Below are 14,008 nucleotides of genomic sequence, written 5' to 3'. Positions count from 1 at the left end.
AGTTGTTGGTGATTATGATGACGATGATTTCCCCCTCCGGGAGGGAAGTTCCTCCAGAAAAAGTGCTCCTGCCCAAGTTCCGCCTCAAGGCGGCGGCGCTCCGTCCCGAAAGTACTCTCCATTTTTTCTAGGTCAAAACCAGAAGATGGGCACCGGAGGTGGCCTGGGTGAGCACAACCCACCAGGGCGCGCCTGGGCTCCCTGGAGCGCCCAGGTGGGTTGTGCCCACCTGGTGGGCCCCCTCTAGTAGTTATTTTCTCCAATAATTCTCAAATATTCCATAAAAAATCCTTGTGAAGTTTTAGCTCATTTGGAGTTGTGCAGAATTGGTAGCTTGACGTAGCTTTTTCAGGTCCAGATTTCCAGCTGCCAGAATTCTCCCTCTTTGTGCATACCATGCATATTATGAGAGAAAAGACATTAGAATTACTCCAAAAAGCATTATTATGGATAAAAACATTATAAATAATGGTAAGAAAACATGATGCAAAATGGATGTATCAACTCCCCCAAGCTTAGACCTCGCTTGTCCTCAAGCGAAAACCAAAATCGAAAACATGTCCACATGCTTTGAGAGAGGTGTCGATAAAAACAAAATACGGGCATAGAAGCATCATGTAGATTATTATAACAGCTACAAAATTAAACACAAGACTTTTATCATATACTTCTCATGAATAAGTAACAATTCATCACACAATCGAAGTATAAAGCAAAAATTCTATTAAAAACCAAGAAACTATGTTCCCAATCAACTTTGCAACTACAATTCATCACCTTTTCAGGAAGGGTCACGTATCGGAGCCTCTAGGCAAGTACACATACTCAACCATCATATAGTCTTCTATGATTCCTAACACTCGCTGCGTACACATGAGCAAACGTTTCAACCGGACACATAGGAAGACAGGGGCTTATAGGTTCACCTCCCAACGTACTCACATCAAGGGTGATGTTAACAATAATAACTCATCCTATCTATGTTCAGCTGTACATATGTGCCTAGATCTTTCCTCACCACATGATACTTGCCAAAGGAGAAAAATAAAAAGGAATAGAAGGAAAACTTTCACTCTTGGCATAAAAGTTACCCCGGCAGAATCGCTCCGTCGGAGGGTAAAAGTGCTCCTGCCCAAGTTCCGCCCCGAGGCAGCGAGGCTCCGTCCTAAAAGTCCTCTCCTTATTTTTTCTTGGTCAAAATGACCTATATACCAAAAGATGGGCACCGGAGGTGGGCCTGGGTGAGCACAACCCACCAGGGCGCGCTTGGGCTCCCTGGCGCGCCCAGGTGGGTTGTGCCCACCTGGTGGGACCCCTCCAGTAGTTATTTGCTCCAATAATTCTCAAATATTCCATAAAAAAATCTTTGTGAAGTTTCAGCTCATTTGGAGTTGTGCAGAATAGGTAGCTTGGCATAGCTTTTTCAGGTCCAGATTTCCAGCTGCCAGAATTCTCCCTCTTTGTGTATACCTTTCATATTATAAGAGAAAAGGCATTAGAATTACTCCAAAAAGCATTATTATGGATAAAAACATTATAAATAACAGTAAGAAAACATGATGCAAAATGGACGTATCATATGGTCTCTCGTTTGTCTATGAAATTGACATCCTTTGTGTGGAGGTCGGGAGCGCGCGATGGGTAACTCCTACCAACCTCTCCCCTAGGAGCATGCATAGTAGTACTTTGCTTCGAGGGCTAATAAACTTTTGCAATAAGTAAGTGAGTTCTTTACGACTAATGTTGAGTCCATGGATTATACACACTCTCACCCTTCCACCGTTGCTAGCCTCTTCAGTACCGTGCATTGCCCTTTCTCACCTTGAGAGTTGGTGCAAACTTCGCCGGTGCATCCAAATCCCATGATATGATACGCTCTTTCACATATAAGCCACCTTATATATTCCTCAAAACAGCCACCATACCTACCTATTATGGCATGTCCATAGCCATTCCAAGATATATTGCCATGCAACTTCCACCGTTCTATTCTATGATGACACATACCATCATTGTCATATTGCTTTGCACGATCATATAGTTGACATAGTATTTGTGGCTACCGTTCATATTTTTTATACCTGTCACGCTAGATCATTGCGTGATGCATTCACATAGAGTCATATCTTTGTTCTAGTATCGAGTTGTAATTCTTGAGTTGTAAGTAAATAAAAGTGTGATTATCATCACTATTAGAACATTGTCCCATGCGAGGAAAGGATGATGGAGAGTATGATTCCCTCACAAGTCGAGATGAGTCTCCGAGCTTAAATAAATAAAAAGAGCCTAAAGAGCCCCAAAAAAAGAGTCCCAAGAGACCAAAAGAAAAAGGGGGAAAAGCAAAAAATGAGAGAAAAAGCGAGAAGGGACAATGCTACTATACTTTTCCACACTTATGCTTCAAAAATAGCACCATGTTCTTCATAATAGAGAATCTCCTATTTTTTCACTTTCATTACTATTGGGAATTTTTCATTATAGAACTTGGCTTGTATATTCCAATGATGGGCTTCCTCAAAGTGCCCTAGGTCTTCATGAGCAAGCAAGTTGGATGCACACCCACTTAGTTTTCTTTTTGAGCTTTCATACACTTATAGCTCTAGCGCATCCATTGCATGGCAATCCCTACTCCTTGCATTGACTTAAATTAATGGGTATCTCCATAGCATATTGATTAGCCTCGTCGATGTGAGACTTTCTCCTTATTTGTCTTCTCCACACAACCTCCACCATCATATTCTATTCCACCTATAGTGCTATATCCATGGCTCACGCTCATGTATTACGTGAGAGTTGAAAAAGCTTAAGAGCGTTAAAAAGTATGAACCAATTGCTTGGATAACACCGGGGTTGTGCATGATAAATACTTTGTGTTAAGAAGATAGAGCATAACAAGATTATATGATTTTGTAGGGATAACTTTCTTTAGCCATAATATTTTGAGAAGACATGATTGCTTTATTAATATGCTTGAAGTATTATTGTTTTTATGTCAATATTAAACTTTTTTTAAATCTTATGGATCTGAATATACATGCCACAATAAGATTACATGAATCTTATGAATCCTATAGATCTGGATATACATTCCACATCAAAAATAATGTTTTTATCATTTACCTACTCGAGGACGAGTAGGAATTAAGCTTGGGGATTCTTGATACGTCTCCAACGTATCTATAATTTTTGATTGTTCCATGGTATCATATTATCCATCTTAGATGTTTTATATGCATGATTATGCTATTTTATATCATTTTTGGTACTAACCTATTAACCTAGTGCCCAATGCCAGTTGCTTTTTTCCTTGTTTTTGTCTTTTACAGAAAATCAATACCAAACGGAGTCCAAATAGAATGAAACTTTTTCATGGGACGAAGCTTCGAGAGGAGGCCAGAAGAGCCATAGATGGGCCACAAGCTTAGCAGGTACGCCATAGGGGGGCACCTCCCGAGCTTTCGGGCGTACCATGGCACCTTTAACCCTAATCTCAGCTCTATAAATACCCAAATATTCCCTGTATACCAGAGGGCACACCAAAAATACTTTTCTGCTGCTGCAAGTTTTTGTCCTCGTGAGATCCCATCTGTAGACCTATTTCGGTACTCCGCCGGAGGGGGATTCGGCCACGGAGGGCCTCTACATCAACTTTCCTGCCCTTTCGATGATGTGTGAGTAGTTTACCACAGACCTACAGGTCCATAGCTAGTAGCTAGATGGCTTCTTCTCTCTCTTTGATCTTCAATACAATGTTCTCCTCGATGTTCTTGGAGATCTATTCGATGTAATCTTCTTTTGCGGTGCATTTGTTGAGATCCGATGAATTGTGGATTTATGATCAGTTTATCTATGAATATTATTTGAGTCTTCTCTAAACTCTTTTATTCATGATTAAGATAGCTTTGTATTTCTCTCCGATCTATTGATTTGGTTTGGCCAACTAGATTCATTTTTCTTGCAATGGGAGAGGTGCTTGGGAATGGGTTCAATCTTTCGGTGTCCTCACCCAGTGACAGAAGGGGTAGCAAGGCACGTATTTGTATTTTTGCCATGAAGGATAAAAAGATGGGGTTTATTCATATTGATTGGATCTATCCCTCTACATCATGTCATCTTGCTTAAGGTGTTACTCTGTTCTTGTTAACATAATACACTAGATGCATGTTGGATAGTGGACCGATGTGTGGAGTAATAGTAGTAGATGCAGACAGGAGTCAGTCTACTTGTCACAGACGTGATGCCTATATTCATGATCATTGCCTTAGATATCATCATAACTTTGCGCTTTTCTATCAATTGCTCAATAGTAATTTGTTTACCCACCGTATGTGTTCTTTCAAGAGAGAAGCCTCTAATGAAAACTATGCCCCCCCGGGTCTATTTTTTATCATATTATTTTAAGACCTATAAAACCAAAAACCCAAAAATACCTTGCTATAATTTATTTACCTTTACTTTATTTTACACTTTTATTTATCTTTTATACCTATCTCCATCAGATCTCATCCTTGAAAGTAAATGTGAAGGGATTGACAACCCCTTTATTGTGTTGGGCGCAAGTATTTGTTTGTTTATGTAGGTGCTATCATTGGAGACTTGTGTGTTCCTCCTACTGGATTGATAACTTGGTTCTCAAACTGAGGGAAATACTTATCTCTACTTTGTTGCATCACTCTTTCCTCTTGAAGGGAAAAACCAATGCAAGCTCAAGAAGTAGCAATAGGATAATCTCTAGGAAGCTAATGAACATGTCAGGAATATAACTAATAAGCTTCACCCGTGGGTTTAGCCTTTGGCAACCAAGTACCAGCGGATAAGTAGTGAAACTTGTGCATGCTAAACTGACAACTCAAGGCATTGTCCATTGTTCAGTCGTGAAGAGGTCTAATCCTTTTTCTCTAGGTGGATGTTCAACTTAAGAGTCACCATTGAAAATTCTGGTATATCAAAACATTGCTTGGAAAAGATGACAAACTAATGTGCCTCGAGATCTGGTGTGGGATTATTGAATTATACAAGGGCTTTGGCCCATATAAGATAATAATTCTTAATTAATCTCCAAGGCCCATGTAGGTGCATGAGAAGTGGTGGGAAGTTTAATAACATACCGGTAGTGGAGGAAGAGTTGGCCCCTTTATAAGGACTGCTATATCACATGTCATTATGAGCTTCATAAGAGCAGTTGTACACGCGCGCTCCTCCTCTGCCGCCCGCCTCGCCTCGCGAGCGCGCGCGTCATGTTTCATGAATGAACTGAGCCGAGCACATACCTATGTGCCTTTTTTGACGGTCAGGAGCGATTGATTAATTAAAGAGTAACTAACGGAAGTGCCATTTTTCAAGACGCTAGACTATGAATTGTTCACGGACTCGGTCATGGAACTAAGCCCAGGCCCACGACTCCCTATCTAACGTCCTATATAAGGAGGCGTTGGCCAATGCAGTGATATGTCTTCATCGTATCTATTTTTCCTAACGCTTTTTGATACGTCCATTTTGCATCATGCTTTTATATCGATATTTATTTCATTATGGGCTATTATTACACATTATGTCACAATACTTTTGCCTATTCTCTCTTATTTTACAAGGTTTACATAAAGAGGGAGAATGTCGGCAGCTGGGATTCTGGGCTGGAAAAGGAGCAAATATTAGATACCTATTCTGCACAGCTCCAAAAGTCATGAAACTTCACAGAAGTCAATTTCAGAATATATAATAAATATTGAGCGCAAGAAGTTCACCAGGGTTGCCACACCTTGCCCATGAGGGTGGGGGGCGTGCCCCCTACCTCGTGGGCCCCCTGGTGGCCCTTCGATGACCATCTTATGCTATATGAGGTCTTTCGATGAGGAAAAAATAATAAGCCATCTTCTTGGATGAAACTCCGCCGCCACGAGGCGGAACCTTGGCGGAACCAATCTAGGGTTCTGGTGGAGCTGTTCTGCCGGGGAAACTTCCCTCCCGGAGGGGGAAATCATCACCATCGTCATCACCAACGCTCCTCTCATCGGGAGAGGGCAATCTCCATCAACATCTTCATCAGCACCGTCTCCTCTCAAAACCCTAGTTCATCTCTTGTATCCAGTTCTTGTCTCCAAGTCCGGGATTGGTGCTAGTAGGTTGCTAGTAGTGTTAATTACTCCTTGTAGTTGATGCTAGTTGGTTTAATTGGTGGAAGATCATATGTTCAGATCCTTTATGCATATTAATACCCCTCTGATTATGAACATGTTTATGCTTTGTGAGTAGTTACTTTTGTTCCTGAGGACATGGGAGAAGTCTTGCTATTAGTAGTCATGTGAATTTGGTATTCGTTCGATATTTTGATGAGATGTATGTTGTCTCTCCTCTAGTGGTGTTATGTCAACGTCGACCACATGACACTTCACCATTGTTTGGGCCTAGAGGAAGGCATTGGGAAGTAATAAGTAGATGATGGGTTGCTAGAGTGACAGAAGCTTAAACCCTAGTTTATGCGTTGCTTCGTAAGGGGCTGATTTGGATCCATATGTTTCATGCTATGGTTAGGTTTACCTTAATACTTTTGTTGTAGTTGCGGATGCTTGCAATAGAGGTTAATCATAAGTGGGATGCTTGTCCAAGTAAGGGTAGTACCCAAGCACCGGTCCACCCACATACAACATTATCAAAGTACCGAACGCGAATCATATGAGCGTGATGAAAACTAGCTTGACAATATTCCCATGTGTCCTCGGGAGTGCTTTTCTCTATATAAGAGTTTGTCCAGGCTTGTCCTTTGCTAAAAAAAGGATTGGGCCACCTTGGTGCACTTTATTTACCTTTGTTACTTGTTGCTCGTTACAAATTATCCTATCACAAAACTATCTGTTACCACTTATCACTACAAAAAAAGACACATCCGTGACATTTTGGGCCAAACGAATTTTTTTTCTGTCATACATATGACACTTCTATGACGATAATTGTGACAAAACCCGGTATCATCATAGAGGGGTGCCCGTGGAGGGGTGGTTGAATAGGACCCCGTGGTGTGGAGGGTTGGATGACCAGTAGACGGTGGAGGGGTGCCCGTGGAGGGGTGGTTGGACAGTAGCCGGTGGAGGAGCGCGGGGTGGAGCCTGGATGAAGAGGAGCCCGTGGAGGCTGGAGGAGGTCGACGGTGGAGATGAACAGTATCCCATGGAATCCCGTTTTGCGGTACGCCACACCCTCCCTATGAACAGGACCCCTGTTTCGACCGTAGCGCTCCAACACAAGTCTGTTTCGTCCGTTTTGCGGTACACCACACCCCTCCCAATCAACAGGACCCCCGTTTCGACCGTACGAGGTCTGTTTCGTCCGTTTTGCGGTACGCCACACCCCTCCCGATCAACATGACCCCCGTTTTGACTGTAGGAGGTCCGCTTCCTCCGTTTTGCGGTACGCCAGACCCCTCCCGATCAACAGGACCCCGTTCCGAACATAGGAGGTCCGTTTCCTCCGTTGTGCGGTACGCCAGGCCTCGTTTCCATCGCCTGTTCCGTCCAAGCCCTCCCGATGAACACGACCACACATTCCGTTCCGACCCAGCCGGTTGGCTCCCACGCGTTCCGTTGCCCCGATGAACACGATGCATTCCGTTGCCTCCCCATGAACACGACGATGACGCTGTGTCTCCGTTCCGACCCAGCCATGTACACGAGCCCTGGCCGTACGTATGCGCGAGTAGGCGTTCGAGACCCTGCCCGTATGTACACATACATGGCCGTATTTTCTTTCTTGCACCCTGGCCGCTGTACGTACGTGTACATGCTACGGGCGCGCCTCTACTACGACACATACGCGCATCTACTACGACACGTGCGCGTTCGCGACCAGAATGACAATGCTACGTACGCTTCGACCAGGTGGGTCCCGACTGTCAGGCACTTCCTTGCCTGCGAAGATGTAGCTGGTGGGTCCCAGCAGTCAGGGGGCGAATCGTTTTTTTGGACGCACTTCCTTGCGTGCGAAGATGTAGCTGGTGGGTCCCAGCAGTCAGGGGGGCGAATGGTTTTTTTTCTGGATGCACTTCCTTACGTGCGAAGATGTAGCTGGTGGGTCCCAGCAGTCAGGGGGAAACGTTTTTTTGCGAAATACGGTGGCCCGTCTGGTGGGTCCCCGCTGTCAGGTGGAGGAACAATTATTTTGCGCGTAATAAGGAGGCACTTCCTTGCTGCGGCTGTGGACCCAGCTGTCAGCCTCTCCACATACAGTCCATGTCCGATGGAAGCCATTCCTTGACCACGTTGACCATGCCGCGCCGAGAGCACCAGGGCGGTGGACGACGGTGAGGCCTAGGAAGGGGACGACGCGGAGCCGGGGAAGACGTGGCAGTGGATGCCCACGCGTAGAGGAGTATGAGGGTTCACTCGTTCGGCTGCGGTGTGAGGCTGCCGTCGCTGTAGAATAACAGGGGGTGTGGGTGCGTAGAGGGATGGCCTGGCCAGCAGTGGGAGTAGTAGGGGGCGGTGAGGCCTCCGCGGCATCACAGCCGGCCATGGGCGGCAGGAGCAAGCGGCACAACCGGCGCTGCTTTGGGCGGCTGGAGCAAGAAGACCAGAGGTTGAAGAAGCACTACGGCCATTGGATGGACATCGTACGGTCACTGGAGCTAGAATCTTTCGTATATATTGACTAAAGTTGACAAAGGCCTCCATCCCAGTCAACTTAGTAGGCCCACAAGTCAGCCTCCCACCAAGGTGGGTCCCAGCTAGCAGGGGGTATTCATTTTTTTGTGCGTAATAAGGAGGCACTTCCGGTGGGTCCGAGCTGACAGCGGGGGGAACGTTTTATTCGCGAAATACGGTGGCCCGTCGCGTGGGTCCCAGCAGTCAGGGGAAACATTTTTTTCGCGAAATACTGGTGGCCCGTCCAGTGGGTCCCTACTGTCAGGTGGAGGAATAATTATTTTCCGCGTAATAAGGAGGCACTTCCTTGCGGCTGCCGTGGACCCAGCTGTCAGCCTCTCCATGTACAGTACTCTTCCGATGGAAGTCGGTCGTTGACCACATTGACCACGCCGCGCCGAGAGCACCACGGCGGTGGACGACGGCGAGGCCTAGGAAGGGGACGACGCGGAGCCGGGGAAGACGCGGCAGTGGAAGCCCGCGCGGAGAGGAGTACGAGGGTTCATCGGTTCGGCTATGGTGTGAGGCTGCCGTCGCCGCAGAATAACAAGGGGTGTGGGTGAGTAGAGGGATGCCCTGGCCAGCATGGGAGTAGTAGGGGCGCTGAGGCCTGCGCGACAGCACAGCCGGCCACGGGAGGCGGGAGTAGGCGGTCCCGCCGGCGCTGCTTTGGCGGCTGGAGCAAGAAGCTCAGAGATTGAAGAAACACGACGGCCATTGGATTGACATCTGATACGTCTCCGTCGTATCTACTTTTCCAAACACTTTTGCCCTTGTTTTGGACTCTAAGTTGTATGATTTGAATGGAACTAACCCGGACTGACACTGTTTTCAGCAGAATTGTCGTGATGTTGTTTTATGTGCAGAAAACAAAAGTTCTCGGAATGACCTAAAACTCCACGGAATATCTTACAATAAATAATAAAAAATCCTCGCCAAAGATGAAGACCAGGGGGCCCACACCCTTCTCACGAGGGTGGGGGGCGCCCCCCTAGGGCGCGGCACCCTACCTCGTGGGCCCCGTGGAGACCCCCCGACTCCAACTCCAACTCTATATAATTGCTTTTGGGGAGAAAAAAATAGGAGAGAAGAAATCATCACATTTTACGATACAGAGCCGCCACCAAGCCCTAAAACCTCTCGGGAGGGCTGATCTGGAGTCCGTTCGGGGCTCTGGAGAGGGGGATTCGTCGCTGTCGTCATCATCAACCATCCTCCATCACCAATTTCATGATGCTCACCGCCGTGCGTGAGTAATTCCATCATAGGCTTGCTGGACGGTGATGGGTTGGATGAGATTCACCATGTAATCGAGTTAGTTTTGTTAGGGTTTGATCCCTAGTATCCATTATGTTCCGAGATTGATGTTGTTATGACTTTGCTATGCTTAATGCTTGTCACTAGGGCCCGAGTGCCATGATTTCAGATCTGAACCTATTATATTTTCATTAATATATGAGAGTTCTAGATCCTATCTTGCAAGTCTATAGTCACCTATTATGTGTTATGATCCGTTAACCCCGAAGTGACAATAATCTGGATACTTACCGGTGATGACCGTAGTTTGAGGAGTTCATGTATTCACTATGAGCTAATGCTTTGTTCCGGTTCTCTATTAAAAGGAGGCCTAAATATCCCTTAGTTTCCATTAGGACCCCGCTGCCACAGGAGGGTAGGACAAAAGATGTCATGCAAGTTCTTTTCCATAAGCACGTATGACTATATTCAGAATACATGCCTACATTACATTAACGAATTGGAGCTAGTTCTGTGTCACCCTATGTTATGACTGTTACATGATGAACCGCATCCGGCATAATTATCCATCATTGATCCAATGCCTACGAGCTTTCCATATACTGGTTTACGCTTATTTACTTTCCCGTTGCTATTGTTACAATCACTACAAAATACCAAAAACATTACTTTGCTTTCATTACTCTTTTGTTACCGTTACCATCGCTATCATATTAGTTGCTACTAAACACTTTGCTGCAGATACTAAGTTTCCAAGTGTGGTTGAATTGACAACTCAGCTACTAATACTTGAGAATATTCTTGGGCTCCCCTTGTGTCGAATCAATAAATCTGGGTTGAATACTTTACCCTCAAAAGTTGTTGCGATCCCCTATACTTGTGGGTTATCAACATCCAACGGTTACGTCTGCTAGAATCGTTTGTTGACGTATATAATAACTAAAAAAAATCTTGCATACGCGTCAACTAAACATGCCCACAAGTCAGGCCACTCCCTCTTTTTTTAATAATTTATATATAGCTCATGGCAACTTCTTATGCAATTTATTGCAGCCATTTTTTTTGGTTGGCCAGGGCCAATTTCGCATATTTTTGTGGGTTCTAAACTATTTTTAATACCGAAATGTCGATCCAGATTTAAAGTACTTTGAAGATATATTTAAATTAGGTTAATGCCCAGTGAAATAGGAATCTGAAAATGTGAATTTTTTTAGAAATTATAAAGTAATTGCCAATTTGTCATCTGTTTTTATATTTACAACCCATTTCATATTACTTTCAAGATTTGCAGGCGTCTTGAAAGATTTGCAGCCCATCAGAATAAGTAGGCCTGGATTGGATATTCTTCAGAAAAAATAAACTAGGCTCATTTTCACAAAGAGAAAATAGCTGGGCTGGTCACATGGTGAACATAAAATATAAGCCTGGGCTAGACGGGCCACAGCCCAGTTCAAACCCTGCTCCATCTCAACAATACCAAACAAAAAAAATACTGCTCGAGTAGCTACGTCCCAGGTGTCAACCAATCTTATGTTGTTCTCTTGTCTATTGACTATATACACTCACATTGTCGTGGGTCCCAGATGTCAGGAAAACACTAGGAGGAATCATTTTATTTTTTCATACGCTGACGTGGTGAGTCCCCTACTGTCATCCTCTCCACGTACTTCTGCCGATTCCTGTTGTTTGTTGACCATGTTGACAACGCGAGAGGGCGGTGCCGCGGCGAGCACACCAAAGTGTGCGGAGGACGTCGGTGTTAACGATTTAGGAGACGGTGGGGCAGCGATGCGTGCGCTGAGGCGCAGCCAGCCGTGGGAGGCGGAAGCAGGCGGCCCCGCCGGCGCTGGTTTGGTTTTGGCGGCTGGAGGAAGATAGGACTGAAGAAACATGACAGACTGTAAAAGCAGCAGGAGTACTTAACAACCTTAACTGAAACCAGCAGAGGCACTTAACAACCAAAGCTGAAAGCAGTATGAGTACTTGTACAGGTTCAACCGTACGAAGCATGCCTCGAACAGTGCTAGTTTGCCTACAGTTAACCAAGGGTGAGGCCGCCAAGCCCCAGGACAAGGCCCAGGCGCCACCCCGCGCATCCACAACCTTCTGAAAGTGGCTTCATCTCGCAACGTGGTCAATAAACAGGATATTCACTTTAGAGCCATGGAAAAGCATGAACATAATCTTCTGTCCTATTCTCCAAGATGGACGGGCCTTCATTATTTGAGACCACCCATGAATAAGTATCTTTTCCCCTCCAAGGGGAATTGAGTAGGTCGACATAAACATCATGTTGTGACCAAGCGCAAGTCTGACCCGACCATGGTCAGGCATCTGTATAGGAACAATAGAACTCGGCAGTTCCTGTTTCAAGAAGATCACAGCTGTAAAACTGTGTATAAGCAATAGTTTATGAACAACATATATAACAGAAAACAACTCGTACCATAAGTTTCTCGACACAGTTGGACCTGTTCAACGAGTGCAGCAGTGGTACACATATCTCACGTGGCCTTCCACCATTGAAACGCCCCACAAGGACCTCAAGACAATCAATAAAGTGTAGGAACTTGTGGATGTCGATCCAGTCAACTTCAGTGCCATTAGTAACAGCCAAGTTATTACAGAGTAACAAATGAGCAGACTGCTTAACTCTGAAAAAACCTACACGTGCCACCAATTATAAGAAAATATTAGTTAGAAGTAGCATCTTCGTGAGAGATTCGTTGCTACTTCTAAAGTTAAATTGTGATTAGTTAGACAGAATAGGTGGATTAAGAAGTAATCGAGGCAACAAGCAAGAACCAGATACAAAACTAACATGGATGAACAATTGGAACGACGTTGGGGTGGAAGATCGCAGTGAAGATGAGACCAGGTTCTGCTATTTCCATCAACATTCGTGCGCCAACTTTCAGTCTGTAACACTTGAGAAAGTTTATCCAAGTTCGGTCAGAAAAAAGCAGCGATCTTCTTGGTTCATGAACCCAACTCGGAACTTATATCCATGGCTTGTCTTCACTGTGACCATTAAACTAGTGTATTCAGTTATGGCAAGGCCGAGCAACCTGAGTACATGTGTTCTGGCAGAGCAAATAATACATTGCAGGAAAAAATAATATGAGAACACAGCATGTTTAAAAAACCCCCACCCTCCCGGATAGAAAAGAGGATTCTAGGAACATACTGTGCGCGTTTCAAAATGTTGTGTTAGGATGAGAAGGAACAAGTGTGGCGTCTCGCCGAGGGCGCAGAAACCTGTAGGGTACTCGCACTTTGGGCACTGCAAATGAAACACACTAGATTCAGTAGGAAGAAAAATGCATCAACAGCGGCAGCTGCCATCCTAGCATTACCTGCGACCAAGGGACTTGGATTTATCGGGGATGGATGAAGAATTCGTACCTGGTTCTCCATGAGAAAACCCTATGCAATCGCCGAGAGGGGGTTTTCTCTGAACAAGCTGACGAGGGAGAAGGGGATTCAGGCCCAGTGAAATATTGCCGCTTCGTCCGTCCAGCTTACTGCTAAAGCTGGAAAGGGGGGGTTGTGATTTGATGCCTCATTGGGCATTACTGCGGCGCTACGAACGGGGTGTGTCTACCGTGAAGTTGTGCACTCTAATTTGTGCATGTGGCACGTGGACCCCGTTGCCGGTTGCCCCACATATCAGCGAAAGGAAGTAGAAAGACATGAGTAACTAGTTACACATAAATATATTTTTTGACAGAGAGATACTCCCTCTGTAAAGAAATATACAAATCTTTTATATCACAGGCTCACCTTGCCGAGAAATATACTCCCTCTGCAACACACAGGCATTATGGGGGTTCAGCTTTTTTATGGGGGTTCAGCTGAGAATATAATACTCAGATAGGCTCATGGTTCTGGACTTTGGGCCACAGGCCGACCCTGCATGTTTGGGGGCACATGTGTTCTACCTCAGCGCTTTTCATATTGCAAGCGATCGGTACGGCGCTGGTTTTAGATGCTCTCGCAAGGCGAATACACAAAATTGAATAAAGCACGACAGCTGTTGGAATGAAATCGAACGACAGTTCCTAACCAGCAATCAGAGTTGCAATTCTATCAACGATATACCATGTGATGAATAATAC

This window comes from Triticum urartu, chromosome 4A (genome assembly GCF_056163025.1).
Source record: "Triticum urartu cultivar PI428250 chromosome 4A, HENAU_Tu73, whole genome shotgun sequence".
NCBI lineage: Eukaryota > Viridiplantae > Streptophyta > Magnoliopsida > Poales > Poaceae > Triticum > Triticum urartu.
The sequence above is the reverse complement of the archived record's forward strand: the minus strand, read 5'-3'. Positions refer to the sequence as shown.